Here is a 19,763-nt window from a genome sequence, read left to right on the forward strand (position 1 = left end):
TGGGTGACCAGGTAAGGTATATGAAGGGGGGCTGGGGAGCACAAAGACAAGCTTACAGCTTGGGCACCCCTGACAGCAAAATGGCAGAGATGTCTCACCCTGATACCCTCCCTGGATCGCCCCACAGTCATGTGAGTGTACCATTACCTCCTTTATATGGTTAATGGAGCTTGCTCTTACCAGGCCTTCCATATTTTTTATAGGATCTATCTGGGCAGTTACCACTTCCTTCTAAGAAATAGAAGGATACAGGGAAAAAGGCCACAGTAAAATCCCAGAGGTGCCTGGATTGTAACATCAGACTTCCACACTCTTAAAGCGTCTGTGCTGAATGTAGAGCCTCCATGCTAAAGGAGGAGCACGAGGCTTTATTAAACGAGATGCGTAATATAATCAAGAAGAAGTTCAGGCTTCTATTGTTTCTCTGTAGCCCCCAGGTTCAGGAGTCCAGTATGTCCAGGGACCCAAAAGACCCAGAGAAGATATAGCACCATCTTCGGAGGGTGAAATCTACCCATCTGGTGACTGACAGGAGACCATTAGTCCACCTCAGGGCGGGGAACGGGAAAGATGCTTGTTCCACTCAGATGGTATGGATATTATTCTTCTATGAGCAGTCTGAAACACAATGCAGGTAAAGGAAACGGAGAAGAGCAGTAACATTCAGGATGAGATGTTAGGTGGTCTTAGAACTCCGAGATCCATGTTTTTTCCTGTTAAAACCCATGTGAAGGACATGATACTGGAGGAATGGGAGGATGTGGAGAAGAGACTCTCTATACCACGAGACTTCCGCCCGACTATCTTTTGACCCAGAGGACACCAATGTGTGGGACACTATTCCTAAAATTGACGTCCCGGTGGCTAAGGTGGTCAAGAAAACCTCTATCCCCTTTGAAGACTCTTCAGGGCTTAAAGATCCTATGGATAGGAAGGTGGATGGAATTTTGAAAAAAGCCTGGGAAGCTTCAGTAGCAATTATTAAGGCTATGTTCACACACTGCGTATTTGCTGCTTTTTTTTACGCACGGGTACTTTCCTACAGTTTTTACCTGCGGTTTTTTTCACAGGTAAAAAAAAACCTCCATTCACACACTGCGTTTTTTACGCATGCGTTTTTTTTCTGTAGTGTATACCACAAAGACAGACAAAGTTTGTTGAAAAACAAAAGCGGCGGGGAACCAGGAACAAAGAATCCCAAAATAATGGGACGTGTGACGTCACATCCTTCATTTCTCCTGCACCTCCGTAAAAAAGCGCTGGAATTGCGGTGTGCGAACACCGCTGCGTAATTCAATCGCTTATAATGGGCACAATATGGGAGAAAGCGCAGGCCGCCGTGCGTAAAGAATTGACATGTCAATTCTTTACGCAGCTGCACTTTCGCACTGCGTAAAATTAGTGTCTGAACGGCAAAGTGAATTTCCCATTCACTTTGCCAGCAGACACAAGGCACATTGTGTATTTTGAAAAAGCGCACGCAAAAATACGCAGTGTGTGAACGTAGCCTTAATCTAATATTGCTGCTACATCTATTGCGAGATCCATGAGAGTCTGGCTAGAAGAGCGAGAGAGTCACCTATTAGATGGCACTCCGAGGGAATCTCTCCTTCAATCATTGCCCCTATTAAAAATGGCAACAAATTTTATGGCCGATGCTTCAGCGGAATCGGTCAGATTTGCAGCCAGAAATAATGCGCTTTCCAACTCGGCCCGTAGAGCTGTTTGATTAAAAACATGGTCTGGAAATACAGCTTCTAAGAACAAACTGTGCTCCATTCCATGTTCAGGGCTCAGAGTATTCGGACCTATACTAGATGACTTTCTATGAAAAGCGTCCGATAAAAAGAAAGGCTTCCCTGAAGAGAAAAAGGAGCAGCCCTTTCGTAAACCGTTCCCCTCCATAAATTTTTTTCAGAAACAGTTGGCATCGGGTAACTCAAAATCCCTGAATACTAACAACTATAGCGCAGGGTTACAGGATAGAATTTTCTCAAAATCCCCCTCAAAATTCTGCCTGACGAGAGGTTCCCTTTCCTGACGAGAGGTTCTCTTTCCTGTCTGCAAGCAGACATGGAGAAGCTGCTGCATCAGAGGGTTATTGTACCAGTTCCAGAACACTAATAACATCAGGGCCATTACTCCTCTCTGTTTTCAATAAAGAAATCGTCAGGAGTTCCGTACAATTATCAACCTGAAACCCCTAAACCGGTGGGTCCGCTACAAGATATTCCGCAGGGAATTGGTAACGTCAGCCATCCCTCTAATAAACATGGATGTGGTAATGTGCACCCTGGACCTTAGGGATGCATACTACCACCTGCTAATACATTCCTCAAGTCAGCAATATCTGAGGTTTGCATTACCATCAGGCAGTCAGATTCTACACTACCAGTTCCAATGTCTTCCCTTTTGGCCAGCTCCCAGAATCCTTACAAAGATCATGGCAGAGGTGGTGGCTAGTGTTGAGCGAGTATGTTCTGTTAACCCTTTCGCCAAGTACGCTTGGGCTGAGCACCGAGTATTTATAGCTGCTCGGTGGGTGATATGCTTGAATCCCTCCCGTGTGCATGATTTGCTACTGTTTGACAGTTTTATTACATGGGAGGAATGTCTTTCTTACACATTCCTCACATGTAATAAAGCTGTCAAACAGTTGCAAATCATGCACACGGGAGGGATTCAAGCATATCACTGAGCAGCTATAAATACTCGGAGCTCGGCCCGAGCATACTCGGACAGAACATATTCGGTCAACACTAGTGGTGGCCTGTATCCGACTCAGATATTACCATCTTTCCGTACTTGGACAACTTCCTGTTGGTAGCAGGATCTCCTCTATATGACGCAACATCTGGAACTTGTCCTACGGACATTAACCAGCCTGGGTTTGATTGAACAAAGAAAAATCCAGTTTTGTCCCAAGTACATCACACATCTTCCTGGGAGTCCATCTCTACACCCGAATACAAATATCTGGTCTCCCAGAAGACAAGATGCTCTCAATTCCACAAAGGATTCATTCTTTTGCAAGAGGGAAAAAACCTTCAATCCGGAAGGCAATGAGTATTTTGGGAATCATGACGTCATGCATCTCCTGCGTCAGATGGAGCCAGTTCCATTCCAGGCCTCTACAGAAATGCATCCTGGAAGTGACAGACTGACATCAATTGCCTAGACAGGAAGATGTCTTTGTCCAGAGACGCCCAGGACTCTCTACACTGGTAGCTCGACCAGAAGAATCTATGGAATGGAGTGCAATGAATTCTGGAACCTTGTCTTTTAGTGACCATGGACACAAGTCTCTCAGGATGGGGAACTCGAGTGGGAGATTCTTAACTCCAAGGAACATGGTCCACAGAGATTCAGACCCTATCATCGCATTTTCGGGAACTACAGGCAATCTGAGAAGCTCTACAGAGAAGCCGAGCGGTCTTAAAAGACAAACATGTAAAAATTTTGTCGGACAACATCACAGCAGTTTTTCATTAGACATCAGGGTGGAACAGGACATCCACTTCTCCAGTCCCTGGCCAACAGGATATTATTAGGTATAGAGAAGATTGTGAGCTCCATTTCAGCAGTTCACCTTCAGGGATCCAACAATCAGGAGGCAGATTACCTCAAAAGGCTTCAGAATGGGAACTGAAGGAAGAGGTGTTCCAGCAATTAACCCGCAGATGGGGTCAGCCGCACCTAGACCTTTTTGCATCCAGAACAAATGCAAAGATGACATCTGGCAGTGGATGCACTCTCTCAATATTGGAGAGGGCCTAACATATGCCTTCCCACCTGCTCCTCTAATGCCGAGAGTGCTGCGGAAAATTCAGGAAGATCGGGCGACTGTCCCGTTCTGTCCAAGGAGAAGTTGGTTCTCCCTTCTATGTCATCTAGCTTTAGAAGACCCAATCATTTTTCCCTTTTCAGGAAGATCTTCTGACGCAAGGTCCACTGTTTCATCAGAATCTTCAACAGCTCCAGTTCTCAGCTTGGCTTCTGAAGGGGAGATCCTAAAGAACAAGGGCTTATCCGCCAGAGTGATTCAGACTATGCAGGCTAGTAGAAAACCTGTAACCCAGTGTGTGTTTGTGTATGTATATGTGGATGGATAGATAGATTTGTCATTTCCACAGGATGGTAGACACCTCTCAGCCAGACATCCCTGCGATCCTAGATTTCTTGCAGGCAGGATTGATGCAGGTCTTGGACCAAGTACCTTGAAGGTGCAGATTGCGGCACTAGGTGCTTTCTTCGACACATCATTGTCCTCACATCCCTGGATAATTAGGTTTGTCAAGGCAATCCAGAGACTTGGGCCTACACAGAATTTCTTCCCCCTCCGTGGGATCTGAATCTTGTCCTGAGTCCTTTGCAAACCTGCCTTCGGCCTAGTTAATGATATGGGAATAAAGAACTTGACTCTGAAAACAGTCTTTTTGGTGGCAATCACCACAGCAAAATGGTTGGGTGAAATCCAGGCTACATCTGTCATCAAGCCTTGTATGCAGATTTGGGATGATTGCATCATTCTGAAACTAGATCCAAGTTTCTCTCCGAAGGTGGTGTCATCGATGACCTTTAAACAAAAGTGGTTCTTCCATCATTCTGTGAAAACCCTAGGAATCAGAGGGAGGAAGAGTTCTACCATCTCTATGTCCGCAGAGCAGTGTTGGCCTATTTGGAGGCCACTCGGAACTGAAGATTAGACTCTAACCTTTTTATACAGTTTGGGGGAAAAAATAGATGCAGGAAGGCTTCAAGACCATCCTTGGCTAGATGGGTCACATCCATGATTAATCTAGCTTATCTTTCAGAAGGACAGCCTCCCCCTGAAATTATCAACGCCCATTCCACCAGAGCAATTTCCACCTCATGGGCAACTAGAGCAGGGGCTACCATTGAACAAATTTGTACTGCAGCCACATGGTCAGGACATGCTACTTTCTGAAAACACTACAAGCTAGATGTTCTCTCACAGCAGAGATCTGCTTTTGGTAGGAAGGTACTTCAGGCAGTTATCCCACCCTAAGCTATGCGTTCTTGGGTATACTTTTACAGTGCTGTCATGGGGACGTACTGGAAAACCGGAATTAGTCTTACCGGTAATGGTTTCCAGGAGTCCACATGACAGCACCCTTATTTCCCTCCCTATATTGCTACTGTATTTGACTCTTAACATGTCTAAGCTGTCTAAAATAAAATTTTGTTGTACCCAGCCAATGTGGTTCTTGGAAAATCACTGAGGAGGTTGGGGGGTGGGAGGGCTTTTAACCTCTTGTGCTTCCTGTCCCTACACAGGATATGGGATTACTCCTATGGTGCTGTCATGTGGACTCCTGGAAACATAATTACCGGTAAGACTAATTCCGTTTTTTTGCTTTTTGCATGCTTCAATAGTCTCCATAGGAGACTAGAAGCTCCAGTTATCTGATCTGCTCTGTTAGAGGCGTTGAGCAGATCGCCTCTGTATCACAAATGCTCACTTGCTTTGAGCACCGACCACTGGATGGAGCGCACAGCAAGCGAGACATGTCAACCACTGGGGTCTGCTGCAGACCCTGGGTTGTCATGCCCACCCATCGGTGACCCGCCATCATGAGATGGGGGTCACCGGTGGGCTGTTAAATGCTGCCGTCGGAGATTGACAGTGGCATTTAACTGATTAACAGCCGCAGGTGGATTGCGATTGCACCCCTGGCTGTTGTGGGCACATGTCTGCTGTAAGAATCAGCTGATATGTGCCTGGTTCAGTGTGGGCTCAGTGCCAGAGCCCATGCTGAACCAGGGGTTATGGCCTAGGGCGTAGTAATACTAGATCTGGAACACAAGGTCAAGGCACTCAGTGGCAGAGGCACCAACTTGGTCTCCTCTGTCCACCAGATGCTTTCCCAGAAGGATTTTGGCTTATTTGTGTACATTTTGGAAAACTGCAGTGAGGGTCCTCCTGTCTCCTGCCATCTCTTCATTTCATTCAAATGGTTACATAGTTTGCGCTGACACTAATGCACCCTGAGCTTGCAGGACAGCTTGAAATTCTTTGGAACTTGATTGGGGCGGCTTATCCACTATCTGGACTATGCTGCTTTGCAACCTTTCACCAATTTTTCTCTGCCATCCAAATCCAGGGAGATTAGCCACAATACCATGGGTTGTAAACTTCTTGACTATTTTGTGCACTGTGGACAAGGGAACATAAAGATCTCTGGAGATGGACTTGTAACTTTGACAATGTTGATCAAGTCCTCAGACAGTTCTTTCTGTTCTCCATAATTAGTGGCAAAAAATTGAGTCAACTTCTCCCCTCTTTATCTAGTTTCAGGTGTGATTTCCATATTGCCCACACCTGTTACTTGCCACAGGTGAGTTTAAACAAGCATCAAATGCTTGAAACAAAGTTGTTTACCCACAATTTTGGAAAGGTGCCAACAACTTTGTCCAGCCCATTTTTTTGGGGGGGAGTTTTGTGTGAAATTGTGTACAATTTGTGTTTTTTTTGTTTGTGTTCCTACACACTGGAAATAAATGTGTAGCAAAATGTGTAATTGCAAATTTCTGGGAGAAATACTTCATTTTCTGGAATAACTTCAAGGGTGCAAACTTTTGGCCATGACTTTGTATATGGATAGATGGAGACATACTGATTGCTGGAAGCTGCTAATCACTCTGCCAATCTCCAGGCAATGTCACAGGAAACATTTTGACACTTCCTGTCACAAGCTACAATGCAGTAATCATAGGCCCACAACATGTAAATGAAGAGGACAAGGTCTTTTCTGCACTATAAGTTCTCTGCTTAGTGTGTCCCATCAGTCAGCACAGCCATGGCCACCAGTGAGATTATTGTAGCAGCAGGGGAGCTTCTTCCATCCTGAGTGGTTCTACAATGGGCACCCAGCTCTCTGGAGCAGCTTATGTTGACTTCTCTACCAATCAGCTATGTGAACACCGTATTGCTGAACAGACGGCTTGTCTCTCCCACTCCCTACAGATGCTTGCAGCACCTGCTACCTATTGTGGGCAGGAAATCCAAAGCCTCCACACCTGCCCCCTTCAGCCTCATGCACTCTGAAAGGAAGGGTGGTATTGTAAAATATATATATTGGCACTGATTGCCGCTGCAACCAGCCGTCTTAGGAGCTGGACCGCTAGTGCGTAGTACCAAATGCGACCCTGAAAATTAGTATTAAAGGGGCTGTCCACTTTTGGACAACCCATTCTTAAATCCTGCAGTGTCCGAAATAAAATTAAACCATAGCTCCCCAACAATCTTTCATGCCAGTAAAAAGACGTCTCCTCGATTTTACCGACACATGGTCCACAAAGAAGAAATCCAAACATGTGAACAGCCCCATATACTAGAACAGGAATGTGTTCTATCTGTAAAAATCACTGCTACACCATAGAGGTCTGAATAAGGCCTAAGGGTCATTTGTCTTGTGACTTATACTGCACAAGCCACAAAAGTGTTACTCTGAAATACTGCCTTGATTCACAGAAAGACCTGATTGGAAACAGGGCTGTGAATGAAGTGGCTAGCTGCCCCTGCTGGCTTTTGCCTGCCCTCTTGGCTAGATTGACAGGTGTGCCTAAACACTGGTGTCTGCCTAGATGAGCATTTCATAGTGAAACATGTCTGTAATGGAGAAGCTGATTTGTGCTCCCAGTATCCTGGGCAACATGGATCATGTGACAGTTGTGCCAAGTCTGAAACCTGAACCACTTTTTCAGACTCCTTGGTATGGGGACTATTGAAAAAAGTATTAGGAGTTACTGGTTTGTTCGACGTCCCATTCATATTTAATACCTTCTATTTTTCTAGATCTGATGCAACAATACCAGATGTCTATTTTTCTATAACCCCTTAATGACACCTCTTTACTGACATGAGGGCATATCCTCCAATGGGCTAAAATGTAGTGTAACTTGCATACTTCAGCTGATGCCCTGCTGCAATGGACAACAATCTGTGCTAACCCAATTAAGGCTCTTTAACTCCCTAGTGGCTGCTGTCAAACAGTGGTATCTAGATGGTTAACCGAGGGGAGAGGGCACTCTGTGATCATGAGTGTATGGTCCTAATAGTTGTCATGGCAACTGGAGGTCAGGTAATGGTGGTCTGCTAGGGTTTTGGCAACACACAGCCCATTTGTCAAGACACTATTCAGAGGAGGCATACACTTTCCTTGCCTCTGACACTGATTCAGGCAGTGAGGTAGATCCCACATTCCTCCTCCTTCTCAGGGATCCCCTGCAAGGCGCCCTAGGACCCAGGCAACCCTTACAGTAATCGATCCCATATGGATTCCACCTCCTGAAAATGATCAGCCTGTTATTTCGGATCTCATAGTAAGCTCAGGAATCCAATTTGATGCTATAGGCCTCACTGAAATTGACTTTTTCAAATTCATTTTCCGCAAGGAAAACTTATGGTTGCCTGGACAAATTTATATGGCCATCAATTTTTCACCCAAAATCCCACGTCATCATATGCCAGATCGACCCCTGTAAATGCAGCAGAATTATGACATTTTGGGGCATTGTGCTGCATATGGGCATATTTAAAAAAAAAAAAAAAAAAAAAAAAAAAAAAAAAAGCTTCGGCAATACTGGAGTACTAATCTCTGCAGCACATCGGTGTTCCATATGGCCATGACTACGTATTTGAAGCGATCCAAAAAAATTACGTAAGTGATAATGCGCAGTGTCCTTCCAGAGACTATCTTAATTTTGTCTATATAAAATTCAGCCAGTAGTTGAACACTTCAGCAGTAAATTTGCTGAGGTGTACAACCCCCAAAGGGGAATCTGTATAGATGAATCTCTGGTTCATTTCAAAGGGAGGCTAAAATTCAAAAAATACTTACCCAGTAAAAGGCAAGGTACAGAATTAAACTGTGTGAATACATCAAGGTACACCCACAGATTTAGGGTGTACAAAGGGAAGAACACCCAGATTGACCACCCTGAATGCCCATCTGTCCTGGGGGTGAGAGGGAAAATTGTGTGGGAATTGCTGGAGAAGGTATATCCCCTCTACATGGCCTACTTTTACACCAGCATCCCATTCTTCAAGGTCTTCTGCCAGGAGGTAGTCATCAAGAAGGTGAGGATCCCAGTACTTAAGGAAAATGTTAACCTGGTACAATACGGGCACAATCCGTTTCAGGAGAGGTTCCCCAAACAGCAAAGAAGGAAAGATTACAATAAGGTGCATAGTATGCTCCAAGAGGAATCCAAAAAGACACAATTTACCTTTGAGAAACCGGACCTTTCCGTTAAGAGTGGCTTCAAAGTGTACCACGCGTCCATAAATAAAATTAGCTTTTTACCCTGTTGACTCAACAAGCTTTTATAATCTGATGTACTCCGCACAACACTTACCACCACATTATAAATTAATACACCAGTAAAATCCAAATTATCATTACTATAAAACTATGCCTCTAAATTCCTTGAGGGGTCTAGTTTCCAAAATGGGGTTACTTGTGGGGAATTTCCACTGTTTAGGCACCTCAGGGGCTCTCAAAATGTGACATAACACCCGTAGACCATCCATCAGTCTGCGCTCCAAAAGTCTCCTCTTCCCTTCTGAGCTCTGCTGTGCTCCCAAACAGTAGTTTTCCACCACACATGGGGTATCTGCGTACAGTGAAAATATCTCAACATTTTTTGGGGTCCATTTTCTTTTGGTGCCCTTGTGAAAATCTAAAAAATTGGGTCTGAAGTAAAATTTTTGAGAAGCTAAATGTTTTTTCCACATTCTATTCCTGTGAAGCACCTAAATGGTTAATAAACTAATTAAATGTGGTTTTGAGTAACTTGAGATGCAGTTTTGAATGTCAATTTTGGCAATTTTCTGCCATTATAGACCCCCCTCAGTCACTTCAAATGTGGTGTGGCCCCTAAAGTAAATTTTTTTTTTTTGGTTGGAAACCTGAGAATTCAATAGTCCATTTTTAACCTTTCTAACTTCCTAACAAAAAAGTTGTTTAAAATTGTGCTGATGTAAAGTAAAATAACATTTCCCACTTGTCAACTATTTTGTGACATAACTCTCGTTTAAGAGCATAATGAAAAGTTTGAAAATTGATATTTTCACATATGACTTTTCTTTGTTTAAATATCAAACAAATTTTACCTTTTTCATGAAGTACAAGATCTCACAAGAAAAGTCACCGAAACAGTGGGATCTGAAGTGTTTCGTTCTGGTCAGAATTGATGAAATTGGCCTGGTCAGGGAAGTGAAACCGGGTCAAGGTTTGAAAATTGCACTTTTGTTTGAAATTAAAAAAACAAAAACACACTTCTGATGTGTTTATGAAAATAGTGACGTATTTAGGTCACTAACATAAAATACAAAGTGTCATGTAAAAAGTCGGAAGCGCTATACGATGTAAAAGCATTCCAGAGTTACCACATAGTGATACCATATCAGTTTGAAAAATTGGGCTTGGTCACTCAGGAGTTAAACAGGTGGGGTAACTTGAAATATCCTTTGGTGGACTTGAAGCTGTGGTCCTTTTGATCTTTTTGTATTACAATATACAGTGTAAATGATTTTCCACATGCTGGTTGCAGGGGCCATCACTGTGGTTGTCAGTGGTGTATAAATAGCAGCGGTCGGAGCCAGCTCTGGTTGCTGCTGTTATACAGGCAGATGCTGTTTCTTGAGCTAGCTTGGCTCCTAAACCCACTCTACACCCACGGACCCAAGTGCAAAATTACAGCTGCATCCAAATTCAGCTGAGGGTAACATGGAGTTAGTCCCTTCCTACAAGGTGACATCTTATTCCAGTATTGTTTTCTAATTTGGTGCGCTTTAGAATGAGCCATTCTCACAAATGTTAGTAAAAGCAGACTACATGGTGAGGGGCTGGATTTATACACTTGTGGTAATGGGACTGAATGAAAATCCTGAATTCGATAAATAGGGCTTTTCCTACACTTTGCACTACTTTAGATCGGCTATATAGAGAAGAGGTAGAATGGCTTCTTTGGTTAAATGTATTGATATCCGAAAACTGGCATGAATACATCTCAATTTCTTACACATAATTAAAGGGGGTTGTCCACTCTTGAGTAAATCTTCGATTGTATTTTGTACACATTTTGCTTTCATCTCTTCTCTATGGTTCCAATGGTCATCATTTGACTGCAAGTGTGCATATTGCTTACTCGTGGTTGTGCCGCTTCACTAACTGTTCTATAATGGATCTTTAGAAGTCTGATCTGTTGGCCACGATTTGGGATGTTTGGGCCAATGTAAGCCATTGATGGTATATGACTTGTGAAGTGCTTCAATGGTAATGTTGCTTAATTTGCTGTTGACCAGATATGGTTTAGTGTTAAACATTAGAACCATGATGTATTTAGTGTAAATTGTAATCAACCACCTGAGTCCATCAATGTATATTTATCAAATTCTCTAGTTTTGTCCCTTTTTTCAGCAGCAGATGGAAGGAAGGGAGACAGTCATTACTAGTGGGTAGGCGGAGCCCACATAGGATAGAACACCTCAGATTAAAAAAGAGTGTCCGGCCCCTCCAGCTTGGGCTCCTCCTACTCCAGCTCTCCAGTCTAAAATTTGAGGTCACAGAGGATGGTCGCTGCTGGAAGCAGCTCCTCAGAAAATTTTTTTATTTTTATCGGACAGAGACTTGGACCCCCGTGGTCTTGAGGTCTCAGGGGTCTCAGCGCTGCTGGACCCCCACCCCTCCCTTGGCGGATCTGCATTACCCTTTGAGAGAGGTCCCTGCAGAACCCTGCCGGCCCCGGGGGATGAGGGATGCTTCCCTGGCGGGGACGCAAACCGTGCATCTGGGGTCACTGCGTTCTCCGCCCTGGGGGGAAGCTTGGGCACAGCGCCACAAATCCCTGGGGGTCCCTGTGGCGCTCAGCTGGGTGAGTACTCAGCATGTTAATGTGTTTTGAGTGCTTCAGCGGCTGCTGCGGCAGCCGCTGCTACATGTATTCATGTGGTGACTTTTGTTTTTTTGTCCGCAGGTGGATGCCTGCAGGACATGGAAGCGGGGCAGGAGCGGAGAGCGGAGGAGTCGCGCGCGTTTTCTTTTCTTTTTTTTTGAAGCCGGCGGGGGGCGTGGCTTCGCGCCTTCCTGGTCTTTCGCGGGCAGGAAGCGCTCTGAGCGCGTGCTTTCTCCTGCCCCTCCTCTTCCGGCTTCCCTCTCCTCACAGCGCGGCGGCCATTACTGAACGGCTTCCATCGGGCTCCTCACTCTCCTCTCCTCCCGACAGACCGAAGGAACACTGCACTGCGGCCAGCTGGGTGAGTCGCTTCTGCCTGTCAGGGCAGAAGCTTAACCCCTCACCCCCTCAGCGCAGGGCACCTTTCTGAGGCACAATAAGGTGGCAGACTGTGCTGTCCTGCAGCTATTACCTCATATAGAGGTTCCTTTTTTTGTCTGGGGCTCGCACATCCTTTTCATTTCACAGAGGTTGTGGGGAGTCTGCGACATTAACCCCTTATTAGGTGGTTATCCCTTAATTGGGGGTCAGCTGGGGTAGCTCTCTCTTTAAGAGCTTTAACCCATCAGCTTTCTTTTAAGAAACCACACTGTCCTACTTGCTGACAGGTTTAACCTGCCATATACTGTGTGAGGGCATGTCAGATCAGGGTCCAGGAGGTGCGGACCGTCTCCCAGGTCCGCTACAGGATCAGTCTCGCGTGTCTGACACGCAGGAGTCCTCGACGGCGTCAAGCGCAGCGGTCGGGGGTTTCGGTGATGGGGCAGTGGTCAAAATGGAGGCCCTCACTCGTTCTATTGATGGCCTGTCTGACCTTCTAGGTTATTGGGTGTCAGCTAGATCCTCTCATGGCAGGAAGCGCCACAGGCCGGTACTGCCCTCCCCGCGCAGCGACTCGGAGATCTGTTATGGAGGGTTCCCCTTCAAGCTCAGATGGGGAGATGTCCGATTCGGATAAGGAGGATCGGCAGGGGCACTCTGCCTCTTTTTTGGGCCGTGCAGAGGCTTTTATTGGAGCCATGAGGGAGGCGTTACAGTTTCCGGAGGAGGTAACTAGACGTCCTGGTAAGTCGGCCCGGATGTTTCAGGAGTCGCATAGGTCGCGCTTGGCATTACCATCTCTGGATGAGCTTAATGGGGCAGTGGAGAAGGAACGCCTGTGTCCAGATAAACGTTTTCAGGGGACACGGTTTTTTGAGGCACTGTATCAGTGTTCCACGGAGTTGATTGATAATTGGATTCCTTCTCCTGAAGTGGATGTCCCTTTATCCCAGCTTAGCAAATCCTGATTACTGCCTGTTAAAGGGAAGGCGAGTCTGCAGGATCCGCTGGACAGAAAAACTGAGATGGCGGCGAAATCCATCTACGAGGCCGCGGGTCATGGATTCAGAGCGGTGCTAGGATCCATGTGTGCTTGTAAAGCTTCCCTAAGCTGGTTGGACCGTCTACGGACGGCGTGGCAGGATGGATCCCCGCTATCTGAGGTAGATGGGCTTTTCAAGTTGTTGGAGGATGCGGCCCGATATGGCAGTGATGCAGGTTTGGATACCGCGTCACTGCTGTCCAGGGCGCAATCCTCGGCGGTCACAGGCAGAAGAGCACTGTGGCTCAGACAGTGGACCGGGGACGCGGTTTCCAAGCAAGGTTTGCTATCTTTAGCTTACAAGGGTGGTCAGTTATTTGGATCTGACCTCACGGAGCTGATTGTCAAGGCAAAGGCAAAAGAAGCGGCCTTACCACAGCGAAGAACTGTGGCTTCTGCGTCGGGCAGGCCTAGTGCCGGTAGTAGTCGGCGGCCCTTTCGGTCCAGGGGACGGTCCGGTCAGCCCTCTTGGGGATCGGGTCGTCCCTCTTTTTCAGGAAAAAAGGCTTCTCAGAAATCCCGCACTCCCTGGAAACAGAGCTTCCGTCAAGACAAGCGGGAAGCTGACAAAAAGCCCGCTAAGGCGGACTGACGCCAGGTTTTCACTCGAGGGCTCTCGTGTGGGGGGTCGCCTGCTCCAATTCGAATTGACTTGGGCGTCCCGCGTTTCGGACGCCTGGGTGACGCGGGTTGTGTCAGCAGGCTACTTCATAGAGTTTCTTTCTCGACCCCCGGACAGGTTTTGCCAATCTCGCATTCCGTCAGAGCCCGAGCTAGTTGCCGCTCTACGGCAGGAGGTCGATTCCCTTCTGCAGAAGGGTGTGGTGGTACCGGTTCCGCCGGAGGACCGGGGAAGAGGGTTTTATTCAAACCTCTTTGTGGTCCCCAAAAAGGAGGACAAATTTCGCCCCATTCTGGATCTCAAAAGATTGAATCGGCATGTCCGCACCCGGAAATTCCGCATGGAGTCGCTTCGCTCGGTTGTGGCGGCCCTGTCGCAGAACGACTTTTTGGTGTCAATCGACATTCGCAACGCTTATTTGCATGTTCCCGTCGGAAGGGCCCACCAACGCTTCCTTCGTTTTGCCATAGGTCGGGACCATTTCCAGTTTGTGGCCCTACCATTCGGGTTGGCCTCGGCGCCCAGAGTTTTTACAAAAATTCTGGCACCTCTCATGGCGATCCTTCGAAGACAGGGGGTTACGGTTCTTCCCTACCTGGACGACCTTTTGATTGTGGCGTCCTCAAAGGAGGAGGCGGTGATGGCTCGCAATCTATCCCTTCAGCTCCTGGAGGACTTCGGGTGGCTGGTCAATTGGAAGAAGTCTTCTCTGGAACCGTCGCAGTCAATCCTGTTTTTGGGGATGCATTTCGACACTGTACGAGCAGTGGTGTCCCTGCCTCCAGACAAGCAAGCAAGTCTTCGACATGTACAGGTTATGAAGTCTTCGACAGCAATGTCCCTTCGAAGGTGTATGCGCCTTTTGGGTTTGATGGTGGCGTCAATGGAGGCACTTCCGTTTGCCCAATTTCATTCCAGGACTCTCCAAATGCTCATTCTGAACCGTTGGGATCGATCACAGGCTTCACTGGATCGCAGTGTCATCATCTCCCACAGGGTGCGAGAGTCTCTAGAATGGTGGTTACGTCCGGAAGCGTTATCCCTGGGGAAGTCCTTCCTCCTTCTGAGGTGGTCGGTCATAACCACCGATGCCAGCCTGTCAGGCTGGGGGGGGTGTCTGGAACGATCTCTGGATTCAGGGAGTATGGTCGTCGGAAGAGTCTGTCCTGCCGATCAACATCCTGGAATTGAGGGCGATTTTTCCTTTGCCTCCAACACTGGACGGTCCCTTTAAACGGTCTGCCAGTCCGAGTGCAGACAGACAACGCGACGGCGGTCGCGTATATCAACCATCAAGGTGGAACGAGGAGCTCCAGGCTCATGATGGAAGTGTCTCGGATCCTGGTATGGACCGAGGCCAAGGTGCCAGCCATCTCTGCGATTCACATTCCGGGAGTTCAGAATATCACGGCGGACTTCCTCAGTCGCGAGAAGGTGGATCCCGGAGAATGGAGTCTTCACCCAGAAATTTTTGCACAGCTGTGCTCCCGTTGGGGAACTCCTCAAGTGGATTTGATGGCATCAAGGTTCAACACCAAGTTACCGACGTTCATGTCCAGGTACAAGGACCCGAAGGCTGTGGCGGTGGATGCTCTGGTGGCTCCGTGGGACCAATTCGAGCTAATCTATGTGTTCCCGCCGATATCCTTACTTCCTCTGGTGTTGCGTCGGATCAGACTGGAAAGAGTCCCGGCTATGTTAGTAGCCCCAGACTGGCCAAGGAGGACGTGGTTCTCGACGCTGGTGTCTCTTCTGGCTGCGCCTCCACTTCCTCTCCCTCTTCGCCCGGACCTGTTAACCCAAGGGCCCGTTCGTCATCCGGACCTGAAGTCTCTGCGTTTGACGGCGTGGCTCTTGAGACCGAAATCTTGACTCGTCAAGGTTTTTCAGCCGAAGTCATTGCCACTCTGCGAGCTGCCAGGGGTCCTGCCACTACTAGGATCTATCACAAGACTTGGGAGGCCTTCTTTTCATGGTGTTCGGGTTCTTCAAGGAACCCGAGGATTTTTTCCATTCCCAATTTGTTGGCCTTTTTGCAGTATGGCCTGGACAAGGGTTTGGCAGTTAGCACTCTGAGCGGTCAGGTTTCTGCTTTGTCCTTGCTGTTTCGGAAGGCTATCGCCTCGCGTAGGGACGTTCGTTCCTTTTTTCGCGGGGTAACCCGTCAGTTTCCGCCGCGGAAGGCGCTTGTGTCCCCTTGGCGGCTCAATCTGGTCTTGGAGGCTCTTCAACATGGGCCTTTTGAGCCTATGGACTCCGTTAGCCTTTCTTTGCTTTCTTGGAAGGTTGCCTTTTTAGTGGCAGTCACCTCTTTGAGAAGGGTTTCTGAACTGGCGGCTCTTTCTTGCTCGCCTCCTTTTCTGGAGTTTCTCCTGGATCGCGTGGTGCTTCGCACACGGGGCGACTTTCTACCTAAGGTGGTGTCACAATTTCATGTTAACCAGGATATTGTGTTGCCCTCGCTCTGTCCGGAACCGAGGAATGCGAAGGAACGGGCCTTGCACTCATTGGATTTAGTGCGGGCTTTGAAGTTCTATTTGTCTATTACTCAAGGTTTTCGGAAATCGGACTCTGTTTGTGATTCCAGCAGGTCGTCGGCGTGGTCAACGAGCTTCCAAGGACACTATAGCTCGATGGATTCGGTCGGCCATTTTAGAGGCTTATCGACTCAAGGGCGAATCTTGTCCAATTAAGATTCGAGCTCACTCCACGAGAGCTGTGGGTTCATCGTGGGCTTTTCATCAAGGGGCCTCGGCAGCTCAACTCTGCCGGGCGGCTACCTGGCGCTCCGTCCACACTTTTACAAAGTTTTATAAGGTGGACGTCAGTGCTTCCGCTGATGCAGCCTTAGGACGTAGGGTCCTGCAGGCGGCTGTAGTTTAAGTTATCGTTAACTTGTATTTAGCGCTAGTTGCGCATTTTTCTAGGTTGTTGGGATTCTGCCTCTGTTGGTTTTTTTCCACCCTTAATTTCTGGACTGCTTTGGGACGTCCCACTAGTAATGACTGTGTCTCCCTTCCTTCCATCTGCTGCTGAAAGACGGATTTTGGTAAGACCTTACCTGTAAAATCCTTTTCAAGGAAGGAAGGGAGACACAGCTCCCTTCCATGGCAGAAGTGTGTTGTTGTGTTTTCAGATGCAGCGTGACCCTTCTCTGATGGCGATTATCTGGGCTGAGGTCGGCGCGCTAAGGCTCTGTTCCAGCATTGCCAGCTCATCGCAGTGGTCAGGTCCAGTGAGTAGTACCTGGGACTGTGTGGTTTTTCTGTTATATGCATAACCTGTCTCTTGTTTTTTCTCTGAAGTTCTTCAGAAGGGGTTATGTTGCTCCGCTGGTGATATTTGCTCTTCCTTAGCTTGTGTATGGACTGGAGAGCTGGAGTAGGAGGAGCCCAAGCTGGAGGGGCCGGACAACACTCTTTTTTTTAATCTGAGGTGTTCGATCCTGTGTGGGCTCCGCCTACCCACTAGTAATGACTGTCTCCCTTCCTTCCTTCGCTGAAAAGGATTTTACAGGTAAGGTCTTACCAAAATCCGTCTTTATACTCCAAATTCTCACTAGTGCTGGTAGTAATGTCCTTTATATTTTGTCTATTTGATACCACCATAATCCTACTTGGGATGTTTTCTTTGGAAATTCTCAGTACACTAGACTCTATTTCCTTACAGACAAATCGGCATGAAAGCATCTGACCGCTGCTCTAGCATCAAACATTTGCCACATTTGCGTTGATTCTAAATCTCTTCCAATCCAAATATAAATTGCTGAGCTGGATACTGATTAAGCTCCCTCTCCACTCCTGTGTGTAATATTCAACACTTTTTTTTTCTTAGTATTGGTAAAGTTTACACATTTGTTTATGCAATGGCTTTCTTCGTTGTACACTGTAGACTCAGACTAAAGGCAACAGAATCATAAAAAAATGCAGATTATGCTTTTATAGCACCATTAATTCCATAGTGCTTTACAGACATGATCAGCACTGTTCCCATTAAGGCTTAAAATCTAAATTCTCTATTGGTATGTATTTGGCATATGGAAGGAAACCAGGTAACCTGGAGGAAATTCTCAGTACATACAAACTCCTTGCAGATGTTGGGTTTGAACCAAAGTCCCTAGTGATTCAAGACCACGCTAACCACTGAGCCATCATGCTGCTGAATATGAAAGCAAGGAGTAAAGAAACGTGACATAAATCAGAATGTGATAAAACTTAAATTTTTATTTTTACACTGACAGCATTGCACACCCCTGACGTTCTCTCAGCTTCATCAGGTAGTCACCTGGAATGCTCTCCAATATTGATGGAGTTCCCATAGGTGTGGAGCACATGTTGGCTGCTTTGCACTCTGCGGTGCTACAAAGTGCCAACCTGTTTGGGTAGCATGCCATTGCAGAATGTGTTAGCCATGCTGGGTAAGTGTGCCTTGAATTTGGCTGGTGTTCACAAGAGACCATTTTATTATATACTGTAGTTTTGCAGTGTCTAGTACAAGCAATCAATGACTGCAGGCTCAAGTCCTAAGGCTATGTTCACATGTCATGGTTTTTTTTTCAGCATTTTTATGCAAATTTTCAGCTGTTTTGCAGTACCAGCAAAGTCTGAGATCCCAGAAATCTCATGCACATGTTTTTTTTTTTCGTTCATGATTTTGTGCTTCGCATGTTTTTTTGAAACAGAGCATGTCACTTCTTTCAGTGTTTTTTCACCCATTGGTAGTAATGATTGATGAAGAAAAATGCACCAAAAAAGCAAAAAATCCTGAACAACCTCCTGGCAAGAGATCAGGTTTTGCTGCCGAAAAAAAACATTGTGTGAACATAGCCTTAGACTACAAAAGAGCAAAAAATCTCCACCCCTATTAGTCCACTTTATTCAAATATAGAATTAGTAAACTGCATGACAAGAAAAAGGTTGAAACTGCATTGTGTGGGGTTTTGTTTTTTTTCAGTTAGTACTTACCTTGAGAATCATGTTGCCTGCTCACTTGCCTTACTTCTAAGTGTACACTAATGATAAAATGAATGATACCTTTCTAAACTGCAACTATTCTGGAAAGAAACAATTCTGTTCTGGATTAGAAAAGATGTAGCGTAGGGCTGAGCACTGTATAGAACGGAGTGACCATCAGGTGTTTGGTAGAGGCAGTACTGGTACTTTCTGAAGACCAGTGTTTCCACAAAATGATTCCTGATGAGGCATGCCTGTCAAATGAAAGCCATTTCAGGAGACTACCTGATACTTCATCAGACTTTCCCAAGTGTGTAAAGAGTCAGAATAAAAGGAATGCACTTTGAGGAATGTAAGCTTTAACACACGTCCTGTTTGTTCCACACACGTTCATTTGTGGTTTTACTGCATTCAGTCTGAATCTACAATGTGCACTTTCCAATAAGAAGAAAAACCACTACATGATCAAGTGTATGGGTTAGTGTGGATGCCAGATGACATCAGTGTGTTGTCGGTCCTTAACATTTCAATGAGAAGCCAAAGCCTTACTATTTTTTTCGTAAGTGAAAAATCACTGATGGTAAAAACTGAACGGCCATTGTTTATACCTACGAGAAAAATAGTGTATGTCTGAACAAGGCTTTAGGCAGTATTTCAAAGTGACTTATTCAGGGAGACATGGATAAAGACATTTCTGTTATGCTTATCTTCAGTATTGATTTATGAAAAAACTAAAGTAACTATTATATTGAGAAAATACTGATCAAATCCTAAAGATTTAAAATGTCCGACTTTTACACTGAGTTGTAAGTGAAGCCTGTTTACTTCCAACTCTAGATCCAGC

At 46.2% G+C, this 19,763-nt stretch overlaps 1 protein-coding gene across 3 annotated transcripts in view; it reads left to right on the forward strand.

Annotated features, from left to right (window-relative positions):
• CNOT6L (CCR4-NOT transcription complex subunit 6 like) overlaps positions 1–19,763 on the forward strand; it is a 60,690-nt gene that overhangs the window by 14,284 nt on the left and 26,643 nt on the right. Inside the window, exon 1 of one of the 3 annotated variants that reach the window (XM_073637087.1) lies at positions 17,078–17,483. The exons of the other annotated variants lie outside the window; for them this stretch is intronic. The gene's annotated coding sequence lies outside the window, so the exon portion shown is untranslated. Of the gene's footprint in view, positions 1–17,077; positions 17,484–19,763 lie in introns of those variants that run through there. 3 annotated transcript variants of the gene reach the window in all.

Source organism: Phyllobates terribilis, unplaced genomic scaffold (assembly GCF_046119375.1).
Source record: "Phyllobates terribilis strain yellow unplaced genomic scaffold, ASM4611937v1 Scaffold_1__5_contigs__length_1240528914, whole genome shotgun sequence".
NCBI lineage: Eukaryota > Metazoa > Chordata > Amphibia > Anura > Dendrobatidae > Phyllobates > Phyllobates terribilis.